The sequence below is a fragment of the Gossypium hirsutum genome, chromosome D06 (genome assembly GCF_007990345.1).
Source record: "Gossypium hirsutum isolate 1008001.06 chromosome D06, Gossypium_hirsutum_v2.1, whole genome shotgun sequence".
Classification (NCBI taxonomy): Eukaryota; Viridiplantae; Streptophyta; class Magnoliopsida; order Malvales; family Malvaceae; genus Gossypium; species Gossypium hirsutum.
Window position 1 is genome coordinate 41,437,210 of NC_053442.1, and position 19,664 is coordinate 41,456,873.

Genomic DNA, 19,664 nt, shown 5'->3' on the forward strand with positions numbered 1-19,664 from the left:
AACTCATGAGATTAGGCAAGTCCTGGTCATGCTTTTCGACCAGATTCAATGTTATTCTAAGATCTCCCACTTTCATCTTGTATGTGAGAAACCTTCTTTGGTACCAGATTTCTTTCATAGAGCCCTTTTGGTACGCAACTGTGACAGAAAAATTTGGATCTTTCTCCTTAATCAGGATAAAATCCAACAACATCTCTAAGGGATGGAAACTCGACTTCAAATGGGCAAAGCTATATTGACTCAATGAGAGAAGCATTGCCCCGACAAAGAATTGCATCGTTAGCACTGTAAATTTCTGATATCGTGCTGTTGTGCAGGTTTTATTATAAGAATCGAGGCATGCCCCGGTATGATCATACAAAGACATCTTTGAACTCTAGAGGTAACTCAATAAGGTCTTGCTTCGTCTCTATGGTCAGGTCAATTCTAGTCTTCATCAAACTCACAATTTCTAATGATTCCTTGAGAGGTAGCATCTGTTTATCCTCTTGTTCTACCATCCTCAACAAGTCCGGAGATAGGCTACAATCTGTGTCATCTTCAAAGTCGTGAGATCCCTCTAAACACATGTCTCGCTCAAAATGAGATTCTGAGTCTGTAGCAGTGCCATTCATGTTATTGATATTCAGGGACCTATTGTAGGTACAAGAGAATATACAAAGAATGTATGAATTTAAGAATAATTATCTGCACAGTATGATTATGAATGAAAGAATGATTTGGATGAAAGAATAAACGAATAATCATTCAAGAAATGAAAGAATATTGGTTCAAAAGATCGCAAAGATGCATTCCATTGAAATAATGACGTTCAGACATGAGTCTATTTCACAAAAGACTTCTTGTTGCCTCTAGGCTAAAAGCAACAAGTGTGTTTTGAATATTACTCTGAGTAAGCTCTAAATACTACAGGGGTTTCTTTAGAACACTCCCAAGTTTATAAGGGCGAACATCTAACAAGATCTCTTCTCCAGTTGTTTCTTCGTATTCAGTACTGATGTGAACATTTCCCAACATTTCTTCATTCATCGCATTCCCTTCATTATCCGTATGATTGGGTAGGGGGTTTTCAGTACTGAGTGAATCCTCAAATTTGACAATGCCAATATTGATAAACCTTTCGACTAACTTTTTAAAGGCCGTGCAGTTTTCTATAGAATGCCCCGTAATTCCCGCATGGTAGTCACATTGTGCGTTCGTGTCATACCATTTGGGTTTTAAGTAATGAGGAGCAACAACATGTGCATCGAACAAGCTTTGATATAGCTCCTTATATGACATCGGAATTGGTGTGAATTGTATCTTCTCGGTGCCTGGTTTCACTCCAAATTCTTGCCTTAAAGGACTCCAATGTGTGGTGGTTTCTGTTTTTGGCCTGCCCACAATGATTGGTTTTGAGTGACCCTTGTTATATTTGTTTTATTATCCCCCTATTCCACTTCTTCCTTGGGGCCTTTATAGTATCTAGGTACTCTGCCCTCACCTGCTTCATTTTTACTAGATCATCACGAGCAACAGGAAAATGGTTCCTCAAATTGGATCTTGGGCCTGTCAGGCCACTCACTGGTGCTGTTGTACCAGTCTGATATTGTTGAGATCTTATGGTAAATTGTGCCCCTTGTGGGTGCCTACCTGGCTAGACCTGGACACTTGTCGGAGTACAATCTAGGAAATAAGCAAAATCCTCATTATCAATCCCAGAGTGGTCTATCAGGTCCTTCATTTTTTCTGACCCTCCAGCTAGCAATACCATGGAGGCTGAGACCTTGGACCCAATGCAACTGGGCTTGGTTATTGGGTCTAATTTGGGGTATTGGGCTGGTGTTGTATTGGGTTTGGTAATGGGGTTTAATTGTTTTGGGCTGAGGGTTAGTGGGTTATTTTTGGTGGGTTAGGTTATTTGGGTATTGAAAGTTTGGGCTAGGGCAAAATGGGTCTGGTATTTGGGCCCGTTATTTGTGTTTGCTGTTTGTTTTTTTGCTTTGCATCTGCTTATTGGGCCCGGGCATAAATTAGGCTGTACAGGTATATTGAAGTTCGGTCCAAAAATTTTAATGATTTGTTAGTCAAGTGTGGGATCTAACTTAAGTCATTGTCTATGATTAATTAGTTGAATCACTAGAAATTAGGGTTTAAGTAAAAAATAATAAACATGGGAACCCTCTTATGTAAATAAACCTACGAACCCCTAGGTGAACTATCATGCAATCCCTTTGTTAATATTGTACGAACCCCTTAGTAAATGTTAGGCGACCCCTTAATGTATATTATGTGAACCCTTTTGAAGAATTAAAACTAACATGCAAAACCTTATGTAAGTGATTATGCGAAACTTTCGGTAAATATGTATGCGAACACTTATGTACATAGGTATGTGATCTCTTATATACAATGCAAACCTTATATGAATATGAATCCTTACATAAACAGATATACATGCGAACTTTGTTATAAATTGATAGGAGAATTGTAGTCAATATGTGAACCTTCATGCAAACCCTCATGTGATTTAGTATGCGAACCCCATGTACGAACCCTACATGTGGTGTTATGTATGTGTTAGCCAATCTAGCTTGTTAAAAACCTAATATTAATATATCGACACAAGCTTTTAGTTCGCATGAAAAAATTGTATATGTGAAATTGAAATGAATGAATGCATGAATACTTGCCATTAAATGGTAGTATGAAATAATAAATGTGCTTAACAAGCATAGCATCGATTGTTGTTAAATAACATGATATGATGAGTTTATGTGCATGGTTACCTGAAATTGGATATGCAGGATGGAAGAGTTTCATAGGAGAAAGTGACAATTTAAGTCCACATCGAAAGTTAGTATTGCACAAAGTAGGCAGTAATGTCACCGAAATCGAGTAAACCGGGAAGATAATTTTAAAAGGCCATTGAAATCGGGCAACCGAAGTTGGTAAGTTGTTGTAGTAAAAGTCATCGTCACAGATGAAAATCGATTGACCATCATCACTGGGAAACCCAGGATGGCCAATTATTGATATGTGTTTTAAAGTGTCGAACGATGCTCGAGGGTGGATACGATGGATGGGGGGGAACTTAAAAATTAAAATTGCATTGCATCATGAGCATAACCTATACATGCATTGATTTACTAATTGTTCCTTACATTAAGCTTAATTTGCTATGATGTTATAAATTGAATGTTTTACTGTTTGAACAATTATATATATAATAGTTTAAAAATTATACTCACATTGAGCTATCATAAGCTCACTCCCCCTTTCCTTACCTCTTAGGCAACACAGAAAACTAGGGCTCGGAATGGCATCGAAGGAACCTCAGACTAGCATCTCTTTTTTTTTGTTCTATTTAAAAGTTTCAATTAAAGCTTTCCTTAATCATTTTTTTGGTTTCTTTATTGGGTTGTAAATTATTAATTATTTATTCCTTTTAGAACAGTGGTTTGGGGTTATTTATCTTATTAATTTTTAAGCATGATATTTAGTTAATACTCTGATAATTGCATGTTAATTGGTTTAGAAAACTATTACTTTTATTAATATTTTATTATGCTTTTCAAAATACTTAAATTGAAAAAAAGTTTTGATAAGTCTTTTTAAAACCTTAAAGACACGTTTGGTTCGCTGTAATGGAAGAGAGGTGTAATGGAATAGAGCTATAATAGTAATTCAATTGTTTGGTTGAATGGAATGGAATAGAATTGTAATGGTATTCTTATGTTTGGTTGAATGGAATGATGTTGTAATAGCATAAGGAAAAAAACTAAAATAACTAGAATACCCTTAGCAGATTTTTTTTAGGTAGATGATTATTGTTATTATTATTAAATTTTAATAAGATTATTAATAAAAATAATAAATATTTTAATCATATTTTAACATAATTATTATATATAATTTAATAAAAATATATAATTTAATAAAATTCTTAATATAATTATTCTTATATGAATTTACTAAAATCATAATATATAATAATATAAAAATAATATATAATCTCATTTATTATTTTTAAACCGCAATACATATTTAACGTGCTAAAATATCATTAGTGAATCAAATAATTTAATTATTCTACAAAAAAATATTAGAAGTAATAAATAACTTGAGTATTATATTTTGCATAAATATAATATTCATATATTAACAAAAGGTTACATGATTTCATTAATTTATATGTCATAATCCATATGTTATAAAATATTTTTTATGTCATTAATAATTAATTTATGTCATTAATAATTAATTTATGTCATTAATAATTAATTTTTATAAAATATCCCATTTGATTAATATAGTGTGTTAAATATCTTCCTTTTAAAAAAAATAATTTGTTTATAGCATTTTACTTTCTTCTTTTTTTTCTGTTTCATTCATTGAGATAATTTTTGTAGTGTTAATTATAATTTTTAATCAAACAATATAAATAATATAAAACATTGTTTAATTCTAATTTTTAATCAAACAATTTAAGTAATATAAAATAAAATATTGTTTAATTATAATTTTTAATCAAATAATTTAAGTAATATAATATAAAACATTGTTTAATTATGATTTTTAATCAAACAATTTAAGTAATATAAAACATTGTTTGAAGACCAAAATTAAATATAACATAAATTAAAGACATCAAAAATAAAAATAGTTTAATAATAAAATACTAAAATAGTTTTAAATGATACATATCAAAAAATAAAAACATATCGAAAATTAAATATAACCAAAATGTTCTTGTTTAAGGTAAAAAGATTAAATCCGAAATGTAACTGTAGTTTGACATATATATATTGTCTTTCCCGTATTACTAGAAAAGAGTAATGTTATCATCATTGCAGCGGAGATATTTGTTTATGTCTGTTACCTGATACTTGTCTGTCCACCTGCATCAGTAAATAATAAAGATGTTATCAAGACAAGAAATTGACATCACTTGTGTTAAAATATTAAAGCTCCAAATGATAAAATTTCTCTTGCAAAAACACAAGAAGCTTGTAATTGCACAAATTGAGCATTCATTAAAAAAATGAGATAATCATATTCAATGGAATAATGTAGATCTAATATCATGCCAGATACTAATGTACAAACCTCAGTGCATTTAAGTATGACTAAAAATAAGTCAAAACTCAAAATTGAAATCACAAGCATAAAAGGCTGACTCAATCTAGGAAACATAGGAAATAGAAACATGTAAGAACAACCAAATGAAAATGGAATTAAATTATCAAAGAGTCTTACCAGTCTTCAGACACTTTTTGAACATTTTTAACATCTTACCAACATTGAAAACACTAAAGATTGCTTAAATATGTTAACAGAACAAACACCAATCATAACAATTTCCACCAGCTCTTGCAAAAAATGGAGAAAGCATCACACAAGCAATTAATCTAGCAAATATAGCATAGAAACACAAGACTAAAAGATCCTTAAAGCATATATCTTATCGCTTTCTTAACTACTCTATGTCAAGCAATTGATCTTGGCAAAACATATGAAATGGGCAACACTAGAACAAATATTTCATCTCGTTCAAATGGCCAAATCATGCAAATAAGGAGTCAATTTCCTACAAGAGAAAAAATGTTACCTAGTAAATTTGTGTATCTATGCCATGTTCTGCTAACAGTCATGTCATCATCGTATAATAATTCATAATTAATAATTCATATTTTACAGATTTTGAATAACACATCTTCTTGTCATGTTTGAGTTATTTATCTGTGTATGAATATGATGTATCATTTTATCTCTAATATTGCTAGTTCTAAAGGGAAACTCTCGATATCAGTAGCTACAAAATCATACATAAATTATAATAAAAAAAATCTGCACTAAAATATCCCAAATGGTTCTTCGTTGACTATAGCAATGGTTCTGCACTAAAAAATCTGCACAAAATCATACATAAATTATACAGCAATGGTTCTTCGTTGACTACAAAGCGATATGTCTAACAAAAGAAGAATGAAAGAAAAAATAAATTTTCTTATTGTTTCTTGGTGTTGAGATGCAATTAAGAACCATGACTGACATTAAAATTTCAATAGAATGAACCAACCAAATATTGCAATTGCAGCATAATAGAACTCAAGGATTTCATAGGATTATTGCAAACTATCATCATTACATTACATGCCCGATTAAACAACAACAATAGTGATAATCGATAAACACAAACGAAAGCAATTCTCAGATCCGCATCCACACATACTACCAGGCAGAATTCGTGATTAAACTCACCCAACTAATCAATCTTCTCTAAAGAAAAACATCAACTTAACTCAATACAGAAACCAAAACATAAACTTCATGTTAATATCCTCTTAATATTAAAACCCACAATTTTATCATTAAAAAAATTCAAGAAATGCAAATAAAGAAAACTCAACTAATCGAAATCACAAGCCATTTAGAAAACAATCAAAGAACAAGAAGAGAACTTTTCATCTGTTCAATTGAACATGCAATAGAACCAGTCAAAGAAAAGCCCAATGAAAATCATATATCTTGAACTAAAAATGAAATACTTTAAAAAGAATCAAAATTAGGAGAACAAAAGATTCAGATCAAGACAAAGGAAGTGGATGAGTTTATTTTGGTGAATAATATAGCAAATATTCCAGATTAGAGGTGAAGCAAAACTCACTTGTAAAAAATTCCAGATCAGGCTACTGTGGAAAGAGTAGAAAGAAAAGAAAAAAATGTTCTTCCCTGCCCTAACCCAAGAAATGGGTTTTAAGCAAAGAGTTTTCCGTTCATGATAAAATAAGAAAAGAAATGTAGGAGAAGATCAACCTGGGCAGAAAATCCTTTGCTTCAGTTTCTAAGCCAAACGTAAGAAAGAAAAATCATAAAGAAGGAAAAAAATTACCTCTGCAATCAATAGAAAAAAAAGGGAAATGTAGGAGAAAATGCTGAGGGCAGAAAATGGAAAATAAGAAAAACGGTGCTGAAGGAGTCCCTAATCGGTGCGGAAGGTAATGAATGGCTATTACAGCCAATGGGCGTAATAAAGCCTGAATGGAATCAGGCTGTAATGCTATTACAGCCAACCAAACACACGTTTGGTAGTGGGCCCATTGAATTAGGGGGAATTTATTCTTATTCCCTCCAACCAAACAAGCTGTAAGCGTTTTTCTAAAAACTTCACATTAATAATATTGTAATTGGACTACTAAGTAGATTCGATTTGGTTAATGAATGTTTTTTTAAAAAACAAAAGAGTGATTTTCATACAATTCAACTCAAGTAAAAGAATGGCTTTTCTAGATCACTTTGGTGATTAATGTAACACATTTGACTTAGCCGAAACACCTAGGCTAGGTTGGGGGTGTTACAAGTATTGAATTATGGTATACATTGTTAATGTTGGCATGTTTTGGTAAATTTTTGAAAGGTAAATAGACATGTGAAATGGTACTTTATGTAACATCCCTAACCCGTCTCTGTCACAAAATTAGGGTTACAGAGTATTGCAGTAAAATTCAAAACATTCAGAACATTTGATTTCAAACAGAACATTTATTCAATTGAAATTATAAGAATAGTTTAGGAACATTTTGGAATCAATTTGAAACAAAATAGAAAATTTTGGAAATAGGGGTCACACGACTGTGTAGCAGGCCGTCTGATATAGCCCAGACCATGTCTAGACACATGGTCGTGTCCCAGTCTATGTGTCCACCTTTGTGGGTATTCAAAATAGGGTCACATGACCGTGTCGCAGGTCGTGTACCAAACTATGTGTGCATTTGATATTGGATGACACGACCGTGTCATATGCTATGTATTAGACCATGTTACATACTGACTTGAGACACACGACCATGTTGCAGACCATGTGAAGCCTACACTTAAAACAATAATGACAAACGGTCATGTGACAACCCATTTCCAAAATTTTCAAGTTTTTTCAAAATTTTCTGTTTTGTTTCAAATTGATTCTGGAATGTTCCTAAACTATTTTTAGGGCTCCGTAAGATCGATTTAAGGCCTGTAATTGTATTGTATGCTATAAATGGAATGTGTAAATGATTGTTATAATTTTAATTGAATTTTATTTGAAATCAAATGTTTTGAATGTTCTAAATTGTACTGTAATACTTCGTAACCATAATTCGGCGATGGAGACGGGTTAGGGATGTTATACTTTAGGAATATATATTGATACAAACATGCTAGAATATAACAAATGTTTGATTGGTATTCTTAGTAATTTGAAGATGAGTATAATATGTATTATAAACTAAATAAATATGTGATGATGATGAATGAATATTATAAGTTTATCTCATCATTGAGATAAGGATACAAATTTTTTTTTGAATTTCTAGACAAAGATACAAAAAAATATGCAATGCAAGTACTTAGTAAGTATCCTATACAAGCCCATTTTTTCCCGGGCCCGTACCAGTAAGAACAAACCAAACCAAAAAAAAAAAAAAAACAATAAGCAACCCATTTACAAACTTTAACCCAATGGCAGACCCAAACCCAACTACCATAAACCCAAACCCGAAGCCCAAATGCACAGGCCCAACTGTCTAAACCTAGCCCAAAAAAAATAAAATCAGAAACAACAATGTCAAACCCTAGGTACGCCACACCTAGGGTTCCTAGCTTCTAGAGTCGTCTTCTGCCACTGCCACCTTTGACGCCGTGCCGCCCGTCAATCACCTACTCCATCAACGTCAACACCTGCAAACAAGAGAAAAGTAGTAGCAAATAATAGAAAAAATATTGTAAAAAAATGGCTATAAAGCCATAACAACCATTGTAAAAGGGTCCCCCCTTCTCACGAACAAGAGAGAAATAAAAAAAGGTAATATTTCAGAAGGTGATATTTTGTTTTTTTTTTATGTTTTAGATGTGAGTTTTATTTTTATTTTTATTTTTTCTTCTAGGAAAATAAAAAGAAAAAGGAAGAAAAACTCAGCTAGAAGAGCCTGTGGCCACGTTGCTAGAAACCCTCTTTCGTCGTCAGACTCAGGCAAAATAGGGGTAGGAAGTCTCCACTTCCGGCTCTTTTTGGAAGGCTAGGCCTGGCCTTCGATCGGGTTTTAAAACAGGGGCTAAAACGCCTTTTTGCGCAATGCCAGCCACCAGCCACCACGATGCTACGGCAATGGCATGGCCGAGACCTAGGCCAGATGGAGGGGCCAAGAGAGAGACTAAGGGAACTTTCTCTATTTTTTTCTCTGAAACTGAAATTGAATTTTTTTCTTTTTTTTACTATTTATACAATACAGAAAACGGCGCCATTTTGAAAGTGGGATTCAGGTGCCAAAACGATGTTGTTTTGGCCCTAACCCGCGACCCAACTCGTCCACCCTCAGGATCCGCGTATTTCTGCGGTGAAGGGGATATTTCTACGCTAGGTCCTTCCACTTTCACACTGTGGTGTAATCTGATCCCTTTTTTGTTTTCGATTTTGGCTGCAAATTGTGCTTCTGATTCAATTTAGTCCATGGACCATGCACCGACATTAGTACCATAAACGGCGTCCTGCTGGGCCAAATAAAATGGGTTACTTTCACGGTTGACCCCTCCACATTTTATTCAATTTCTAATGTTGTCTTTTTATTTATTTTTTATTTTAATTTCCCTATATAATTTTATCTCCATTTCATTTTAACCCATTGAAACGACGCAATTAAATGGCTGGGGAATAATTTTCCATTTGGCCCCTACATATTTTCATGCGTTTCAATTCGGGTCCTATTGGTTCTTTTTCTTTTCAAATTTGGCACATTAATTCTGTTTTAATTCCAAATCTGTCCTGGGGTCATTGAATTTCGTTTTTATTTCACTTGTTTTAAAAACTATTTATTTATTTTGTTTTGTTTAATTTCTTTTTTCTTTTCCTTTTAAAAAAAAATCAAATATCTTATTAATTTAACCTTATTCATTTAATATTTTCACTATTTTGTTTCTTTTTTGGTTTTCACATTTTTGTTTACTATTATTTTTATTTTCTGTTATGGTTAATATTTTCACTATTATTTTTATTATTATTTTCAATATATTATTTTTTTCTTTTTTCTTTCTTTCTTTCAATAATCATCGTTATTATGTTTTTTTATTCATATTGTCATTATTATTATCATCGTTCCTCATGTTATTATTAGCATTATTTGTATTGTTCTTGTTCATGCTTGTCAGCATTGTAATCCGATGATATTGATGATATGTGTTTCTTTTATGTTATGCAATATTATGTCTCCGTTACTTCAAAAGCATGTACACCATCATTATTAGCCACGTATAAATTTTTACGTATTAAATAACTTTTTTAAAAATATAATAAAGTAAACGTATATCTTTTAAACATTTCACTACCCTTTTACCCAAATTGGTGAAAAGAAAATTTTAAAAAATAAGGCAATGTTTCACGATTTAGAATTCTGAGAAATTATACCCTAGCTTACGGGGTTTCAATTTTCTCGTTGAACCTAGATAAGTGACATATCCTTCTAAATTTCAAAATACGAGATTTCTATAAGAATTAAATTCAAGTTCATTCTCAAATGTGTGGAATATCGTGTCTTAACTTACGAGATGTGATATTTCATTACCTCGAGACGAGTAGGTCTTTAATTCCCTTCCTAATTTATTCAAGCATTTTAATGAAAAGAGGATTGTATTTTAAATTTCCCTTCAAATTTTCAGCGTTTGACACCAAGACACTAATTAATCAACTAGGTACCAATTTTTGGGCGTTACGAGGGTCCTAATCCTTCCTCGTACGTAACCGACTCTTTAACCTATTTTTTTGAATTTCGCAGACCAAAAGCATTGTTTTAATAAATCTAAACCGTTTATTAAAAATAACCGTTTTACGAGGTGACCCGATCACACCTCATCAAAAAAAGATTGGTGGCGACTCCCACATTCGTTTTCGTTTTTCAAATCTCAAGTCGACCCCGTTTTATCAAAAAAATGGTGTCAACAGCTTGACGACTCCACTGGGGACAAACGCAAGAGTCAGGCCACGAGTTGATTACTTTTTGTGTTTTTGTCAAAAATAAAAAACTTGGTTTAAATATACAATCTTTTCTTTGCATTTTCATTCGTCTTTATTACGATTTTCATCATTGTGATTTATAATCGCGGTGTTAGTTTAAGTTTGGATAGATTTCTGCGCATTGCATGATGCCCACTCTCATATAATATGATAAATCGCTTTCAGGATACATCCGTACCTATGTCTTCGTGAGATTTTCATCTCCGCATGGCCATAGGGAAATGTATTCTCCTGAACTGAACTTGGTCCGTATGAACCTATAATGGGTGAGGATTGAGGAATCTATCGGTTTAGGTACCCTTACTTTAGAATCGAACCGCATATAATGAGCCTCAAGAGCCTACTCTAGGTAGAATCACACCGAATATCTAGAGGTCACCCAAAAACTTGGTTTAAATTTGTGATTATTTTTGTTGTATTTTGTCCGTTTTTGTTACGATTATCAGTACTTCAGTTTGTAATTACTCTATTGGTTTGAATTTTGATATGTTTCTGCATATTGCATTACATAACCGCTCGATTATTTCCTTTTAAGTAGGAGTGAGAAGCTATTTCCTTTGTGAAGTCTTCACCTCTGTGCAGGATAGCAGATAGCTTTCGAGATACATCAGTACCTATGTCTTCGTGAGATTTTCATCTCCGTACAGCCATAGGGAAATGTATTCCCCTAAACTAAACTCAGTCTGTATTAGCCTATAATGGGTGAGGATTGAGAAATCTGCTGGTTTAGGTACCTTTACTTTAGAGCTGAACTGCATATAGTGAGCCTTAATTAACCACCTTAGGAATAATTACACCAAACTCTAGTAATCTCCCGAGTAGGTGCTAAATTTGTTTCTTTTTTGCTTGCTTTTGTACTAACATGTTTCGTTTTGTCATGATTATGATTGCATTGCATTTTCATCATAAACAAGAGGTGTTGATTCACGTTCGATTGCTAAATAGAGAGCTTGTCATGGAAAATGAATTTCTTGATAAAGTGGAAAATAATACGGTTGTTCGAATATGGTCCAAGAAAACACAACAAGAGAAGGATGATAGTTCAATGGAAGACTATACGACTTTGCTTTGTTGCCCGAGGATTCAAGTCGACAAAGACCATTCGAGAGTCGTCAATGTCTCGAACTTTTAAAGAAGCTAGCAAGCATCACGGGGACAAGTGAACAATGAGTCACGACCCAAATCAAGCAAAAGGAGCTAGTAGAGGCATCCATTAGAAAATTCGCGAGATTTATCCTAACATTTGAATGAATGAATGGATTGTTGTTTTCTCTTGATATATGCGGACCAAGCGGTATATATATTCGTTTTATCTAAAGAGAAATGTTTTCTAGTAAAGTTGTTCTAATGGAATTGAACTAGAATTAATGTCTCTTTTTGCATTCATTTCACACATTTTCATTGCATGACATCGTATGTATTAAAATCTACCAAAAGAGCCTAATTGAGTAAAATTATTTCATAAGAGTTAATCTGGAAAACCAACGCCCTCGCGATACCCGAACAGAAGTTAAAAGAATAGACCAAAGGTTAGAGAGATTAGAGCAGATGCAAATACAAATGCTAGAACAATTGACCAAATTTTAACAAGATATGAAGGATCAGATGCTAGAACTCCAAATAAATCTGATCAGCCAATTAACCCAGTTATTGGATAGAGGGTTAGAAAAAGGAAAAAACACAGCGGTCCACTTTGGAGATAATAATGAAGTCCCTGCTCATTTTCTAGGCTTTATCTCTACAAACATCCAAGCACAACCGAATACATATCCACAAAGGGTAATTGTTAACATCCGACCACAATACCAGACCAGTACTTCGGCACCGGTGAATTTCGCAACAGGCTCAGGTTCCAACCTTAGGGGAAATCTAACTAATCCCGTTGTCATTAATGATCTAGCGGGAACAAAACAAACGAGAGTAGAGTTATCAAAATAATTTAGATATCGTTACAAACGGAAAGGGCAAGAGTGGAGCCTCCAAATTAATATTTCAAAGGCCCCGAGAAAGAGGAAAAATGACGTGAATGACGCGAGTAGGTATAACGAGGGTTGTTCAAAGTCGATTACCGCAAGCCAGCCAAGGACAATTACTTCTGGCCATCAGATCCCCCAGAGACAAAAATCCGACACAAAGTAAAACATTGAGAAGTCCCAATTTGTACCAATCCCAATGTTATATCGGGAGCTGTATCAGAGTTTATTTGACGTACACATTGTTTCCCCTTTCTACTTGAAGCCTTTACAACCTCCGTACCCCAAATGGTACTACATAAATGAGCAATGTGACTATCATGCGGGAATTACAGGGCATTCTATAGAAAATTGCACTGCCTTTAAAAAGGTGGTTAAAAGGCTAATCAGTATGGGCATTGTCAAGTTCGATACAGAAAATCTGCTGCCCAATCATATTGATAATCATGATGAATACAATAAATGAAGAAATATTGGGAAGCGTTCACATCAACGCCGTATACAAAGAAACAATTGAAGAAGAGACCTTGCTAGATATCCATCCTTACAAACTTGGAAGTGTTCTAAATAAATCAGACTATAGATGAAATCTCTGTAGCATTTAAAGCTTATTTAGAGTAATGTTCAAAACACTTTTGTTGCTTTTGGCCTAGAGACAGTAAGAATGTCTATGTGAACAGGCTCATGTCTGAACATTATCATGAAATACATTATTGTGATCATTTTGAGCTAGTATTTTTTTCTTTCTTTACAAATAATTATGTTTGATTCTTTCATTCTTTTGGATTTTCTTCCCCATCATTCTTTCATTCATAATTATATTGTACAAATAATTATTCATAAATTCATACATTCTTTGTATATTCTTTTGTACCTACAGTGGGTCCCTAGATATCAATGACATGAGTGATGCTGCTACAGACTCGAAATTTTCTTTTGAGTGAGACATGTGTTTAAAGGAATCTCATTACTTTGAAGATGACATAGATTGTAACCTATCTCCGGACTTGTTGAAGATGGTAGAACAAGATAAAAAAATATATCCTACCTTACAAAAGTCAGTGGACAGTAAACTTAGGAGAAGAGAAAGAGGTAAAGATCAGAGCCTATCACCGCAGAGATAAAGCGAGACGTTATTGAGTTAATCTAAGAATTCAAAAATGATTTCACATGATCAAGATATGCCTAAGCTACTTAGACGTGTGAACACTGTTGAAGCTAAGAAAATACATGCTAATGCTTTTGCAATGGCCAAACAAATCATAAGATTTGGGTGCTGCTGGTCCACCATGGAAGAGGATTGCATTAGTTATACTAAGTGTCATTTATGGAGTCAAGATTTATGTGCTTCCTTCATCTCTTCATGTTATGACTTTTCCATTGACTTTCTCTATGTGGGGCATGGAGGTGATGGGGGCAATCTCGTCAAAAGCTTTTAGCCAATATCGATTCATCTTTGTGGTCCTCGATTACTTCACTAATAAGGTGGAAATAGCTTCATATACTAATGTTACAAAGTCGAAGTCATTAAATTCCAATTACAAAAAAAAGATCAGATGTCGATAAAGAATGCCAAAAAGGGACAATGTCAAAAGTTTGTAGTCTGTTCAAAGATCAAATGCCATAGACAACCAAAAAAAGAAAAATAAAACAAGGATCATAGGAAAGATGACTGAGACTGGTAAAGATTGGTATAAAGAAGTTATTATTTACTCTCTATGCTCATCAAACATCGACCAGGACCTTTGCTAGGGAAACACTTAGCCCATTGGTTTATAGAATGTTAAAAGTTATTCGTCATGGTCAGATGATGCGAGCTTACAACAAAGAGGTTCATCCTAGAGAATTTTACGAGGGGGATCTGATGTCAAAAAAGATCATTCTTATACAAAAATATTTTAAAGAAAAATGAATGCCAAATTAGGAAAGACCTTATGTTGTAAAGAAGGCCTTCTCTGGAGGAGCTTTAACTTTGAGCGAGATGGATGGTAAAAACCTACCAAATCTAGTAAACTCAGACTCAGTCAAGAAACACTTCTCTCGAAGAAAGAGAAATGGACCAAAGTGAAAACCCGCAAAAGGGGTATTTTGAGTCCTAAAAAATAATAAGGTGAAAACCCACAACGGACGCCTTAGGTTCTAAAAAAAAAAAAAGAAACCAAGGTGAAAACCTATAAAGGGCACTTTGAGTAAAAAATAATAAAATATGAAGAAATGAAAAGTAAAATGGAGAGGCCAAGATGAAAACCCGTAAAAGGCGCCTTGAGACCAAAGGGGATTTGAGCTAAAAACTCGAAAAGGGCGGCTCAAATTTTGACCAGAATGGGATATAAGGTGATCAAGGTAGCTCAAATTTTGATCAGATTGGGGCATGTGGTGATCTCATTATACCTGAATCAACAGGAAAGGGTAGGCGACGTCTTGGGACATTGACAAGTCCTGTAGATCTCCTAAACACATGTCAAACTCAGAATGGTCTTTCAAAGAATTAGTACAGAGAAGTTCAAGCTGCGACAATTGAGGCACCTAATCTTCACACTATTTATATTGAATTTGATGTCTTAGAATACTTTATTCTTTTTTAAGATACGTGTTCCCAATCAATTTCTCTTTTATTTTTACTATCATTGATAATTTATTCATTTCGAGCTTTGCTCTTAATAAAATATCATCTTGTCCATTGAGATAATCATTTTCATTTTGAATCTTAGCAAAATTTGCTATCCTGATTAATCTATTTGTTTAGAGCTTTGCTCTCAATAAAATTTCATCTTGTCCACTGTGATAATCTTTTTCAAGCATTTTTCGTTAAAATAAAGATTAATAGGCTGTTAACATTCAAGCAAAAGGAGTTTTGTATATCACTCTGAAAGCTTCTAAATAATATAGGAACTTGAAACAGGGCTATTGTTTGGAACACACCAACTTTAAAGGTCGAAATGTCTAAGAAGGAAAAGTCTAAATTAAAACTATCCTTTCGAATTTTGTTGTCCAAACATGGATTGAACAAAATGACAAGATGTCGTGTTGGTGACAAAGCTTCAATGAACAAACAAGCAATGATCACCGAAGTGATAAAAAGAGATTTTCTCAAAGAAGAAAATTTTACAATTGTGCATAAACATTTGGTATGACACCTCGAGAATGGTGCAAGGCCAAAGAGATTTAGATTTTGTATCCTTATTTGTAGTGGGAGAGGGTTGAGAAAGAGCCAGATCTTATACTCAGTGGGAGGAAGATGGTTCAAATTTTGTCCCAAAGGTACAATGGATTGAACCTTGAAAATCACAGTGGATTGAACCTTGAAGATTACAATGGGGGCAATCCGGTTAAGTAAGATCTGAGCATTACCGGCCGAACATGATAGTATTCTAACATATAGGTAATGAGGCCTTAATCAACAACGAGCAATAACAACTCAAACATTAAGATATCATTTTCATGACATTTTACATTCATGCATACATACCTGGTTAAGAAATTTTGATTCATTCCAATCATAATGTTCTAATCACTAGGCATAAATAGACCAATGAAATGGATGCTACAGGTTATGTTCCCTAGAATAGATCCGTGAAGCTATAAATCCTATACCACTGAAGTTGCGGTGGAATAGATTAAAGAAGATAGCAGATCTTGCCTTCCTGTACTGGCAGCGAAGCAGATCGAATACACCAACCTCATCTCCTTGAGTTTGCAGTGGAGTAGACAGAAGATAACATATCTTGCCTTCCTATGCCGGTAGCGAAGCAGATCGAAGGCACCAGCCTGACCTCCCTAAGTTTGCAGCGAAGCAGACTAAAGATAGGAGATCTTGTCTTCCTATACTGGCAGCGAAGCAGATCGAAAACACCAGCCTCACCTCTCTAAGTTTACAGCGGAGCAGACTGAATATAGCAGATCTTGTCTTCCTGTATTGGCAGCGAAGCAGATCGAAAACACCAGCCTCGCCTTCCTGAGTTTGCAACGGAGCAGGCTGAAGATAACAGATCTTGTCTTCCTGTATTGGCAGTGAAGCAGATTGAAAACACCAGTCTTACCTCTCTAAGTTTGCAGTAGAGTAGGTTAAAGATTGTAGATCCTGTCTTCTTAAGCAGTAGTGGAGCAAACCGAAGACAACGAATCTTATTTTCCCAAGGTAGTAGGGAAGCATATTTAAGCCACTAGTCCTATCTCTCTAAGCAGCAGTGAAGTAGGTTGAAGATTGTAAATTTTGTCTTCCTTTACTGGCAATGAAGCAGATCGAAAACTGGTCATGTCTTCTTGAAGTTGCAGTAGAATAGATTAAAGATGGGTTATAAGTCTTATCTCCTTGACATTGCAGTTGAGTAGAATAAAACCACGAACCTTATCCCTTTGAAGTTGCTGCGAAGAAGATTGAAGCTACAAGTCAGATCTCTCTGAAGTGTAATGAAGCAGATTGAAATGACAAGACATAGTGGACCGGAGTAAAGCTACTTGAAAAGAGAAGCACCAGAACGAGTCATGAATCGGCAAGACTGGGCAAAATTGGCCTTTCTTAGTCTTTGCTCTGTTCTCGTTATACGACAATGAGCAAAGAGGGTAGCTGTACAAGCCCATTTTTGCTCGGGCCCGTACCAGTAAGAACAAACCAAACCAAAAATAAAAAAACAATAAACAACCCATTTACAAACTTTAACCCAATGATAGACCCAAACCCAACTACCATAAACCCAAACCCGAAGCCCAAATGCATAGGCCCAACTATCTAAACCTCCCAAAAAAATCAAACCAGAAACAATAATGTCAAACCCTAGGTGCGCTGCACCTAGGGGTTCCTAGCTTCTGGAGTCGTCTTCTACCACCGCCACCTCTGATGCCACACCGCCCGTCAATCACCTACTCCATCAACGTCAACATCTGCAAACAAGAGAAAAAACAGTAGTAAATAATAGCAAAAATATTGTAAAAAAATGGCTATAAAGCCATAACAACCATTGTAAACGGGGTCCCCTTTCTCACGAACAGGAGAGAAATAAAAAAGCAATATTTCGGAAGATGATATTTTGTTTTTTTATGTTTTAGATCTGAGTTTTTTTTATTTTTTCTATGAAAATAAAAAGAAAAATGAAGAAAAACTCAGCTAGAAGAGCCTGTGGCCACGTTGCCGAAAACCCTCTTTCGTCGTCAGAATCGGGCAAAAGAGGGGTAAGGGGTCTCCACTTTCGGCTCCTTTTGGAAGGCTAGGCCTGGCCTTCGATTGGGTTTTAAAACGGAGGCTAAAATGCCTTTTCGCTCAACGCCAGCCACCGGCCATGGCGACGCTATGGCAGTGGCATGGCAAAGACCTGGGCCGGATGGAGGGGGCGAGAGAGAGACTAAGTGAATTCTCTTTATTTTTTCTCTGAAACTGAAATTGAAATGTTTTTTTTTCTTTTTTTAACTATTTATGCAAGACATAAAACGACTTCATTTTGAAAGTGGGATTCAGGTGCCAAAACGACGTCGTTTTGGCCCTGACCCGTGATCCGACCCGTCCACCCTCAGGATCTGCGTGTTCCTGCCCTAGATCCTTCCGTTTTCACACTGTGGTGCAATTTGATCCCTTTTTTGTTTTCGATTTGGGCTGCAAATTGTGCTTCTGATTTAATTTAGTCCATGAACCATGTGCCGACATTAGTACCATAAACGGCGTCACGCTGGGCCAAATAAAATGGGTTATTTTCGCCGTTGATCCCTCCGCATTTTATTCAATTTCCAATGTTGTCTTTTTATTTATTTATTTATTTTAATTTGCCTATATAATTTTATCTCCATTTCATTTTAACCTACTCAAACGACGCATTTAAAGGGCTGGGGAATAATTTCTCATTTGACCCCTACATATTTGCACGCGTTTTGATTCGGGTCTTGTTGGTTCTTTTTCTTTTCAAATTTGGCCCTTTGATTCTGTTTTAATTCCAAATCTGTCCTGTGGTCATTGAATTTCGTTTTTCTTTCACTTTTTTTAAAAACTGTTTGTTTTTTTTATTTTGTTTTGTTTAATTTCTTTTTTCTTTTCCTTTTTTAAAAAAAATCAAATATCTTATTAATTTAACCTTATTCATTTAATATTTTCACTATTTTGTTTCTTTTTTGGTTTTCACATTTTTGTTTATTATTATTTGTATTTTCTATTATGGTTAATATTTTCACTATTATTTTTATTATTATTTTCAATATATATTTTTTTCTTTTTTCTTTCTTTCTTTTAATAATCATCGTTATTATGTTTTTTTATTCATATTGTCATTATTATTATCATCGTTCCTCATGTTATTATTAGCATTATTTGTATTGTTCTTGTTCATGCTTGTCAGCATTGTAATCCGATGATATTGATGACGTGTGTTTCTTTTATGTTATGCAATATTACGTCTCCGTTACTTCAAAAGCATGTCACACCATCGTTATTAGCCACGTATAAATTTTTACGTATTAAATAACTTTTTTAAAAATATAATAAAGTAAACATATATCTTTTAAACATTTCACTACCCTTTTACCCAAATTGGTGAAAAGAAAATTTTAAAAAATAAGGCAATGTTTCACGATCTAGAATTTTGAGAAATCGTACCCTAACTTACGGGGTTTCAATTTTCTCGTTGAACCTAAATAAGTGACATATCCTTCTAAATTTCAAAATTCGAGATTTCAATAAGAAT

General features: G+C 34.2%; 1 long non-coding RNA gene across 1 annotated transcript; it reads right to left on the reverse strand.

Moving 5' to 3' along the window:
* Positions 1–4,625: 4,625 nt before the first annotated feature.
* LOC121218494 (uncharacterized) lies at positions 4,626–7,067 on the reverse strand. The gene is made up of 3 exons (XR_005914761.1): positions 6,875–7,067; positions 6,650–6,798; positions 4,626–4,880 (listed from the first exon to the last, which is right to left on the reverse strand). It is a non-coding gene; the product is annotated as an uncharacterized lncRNA (long non-coding RNA).
* Between the last annotated feature and the right edge of the window lie 12,597 nt (positions 7,068–19,664).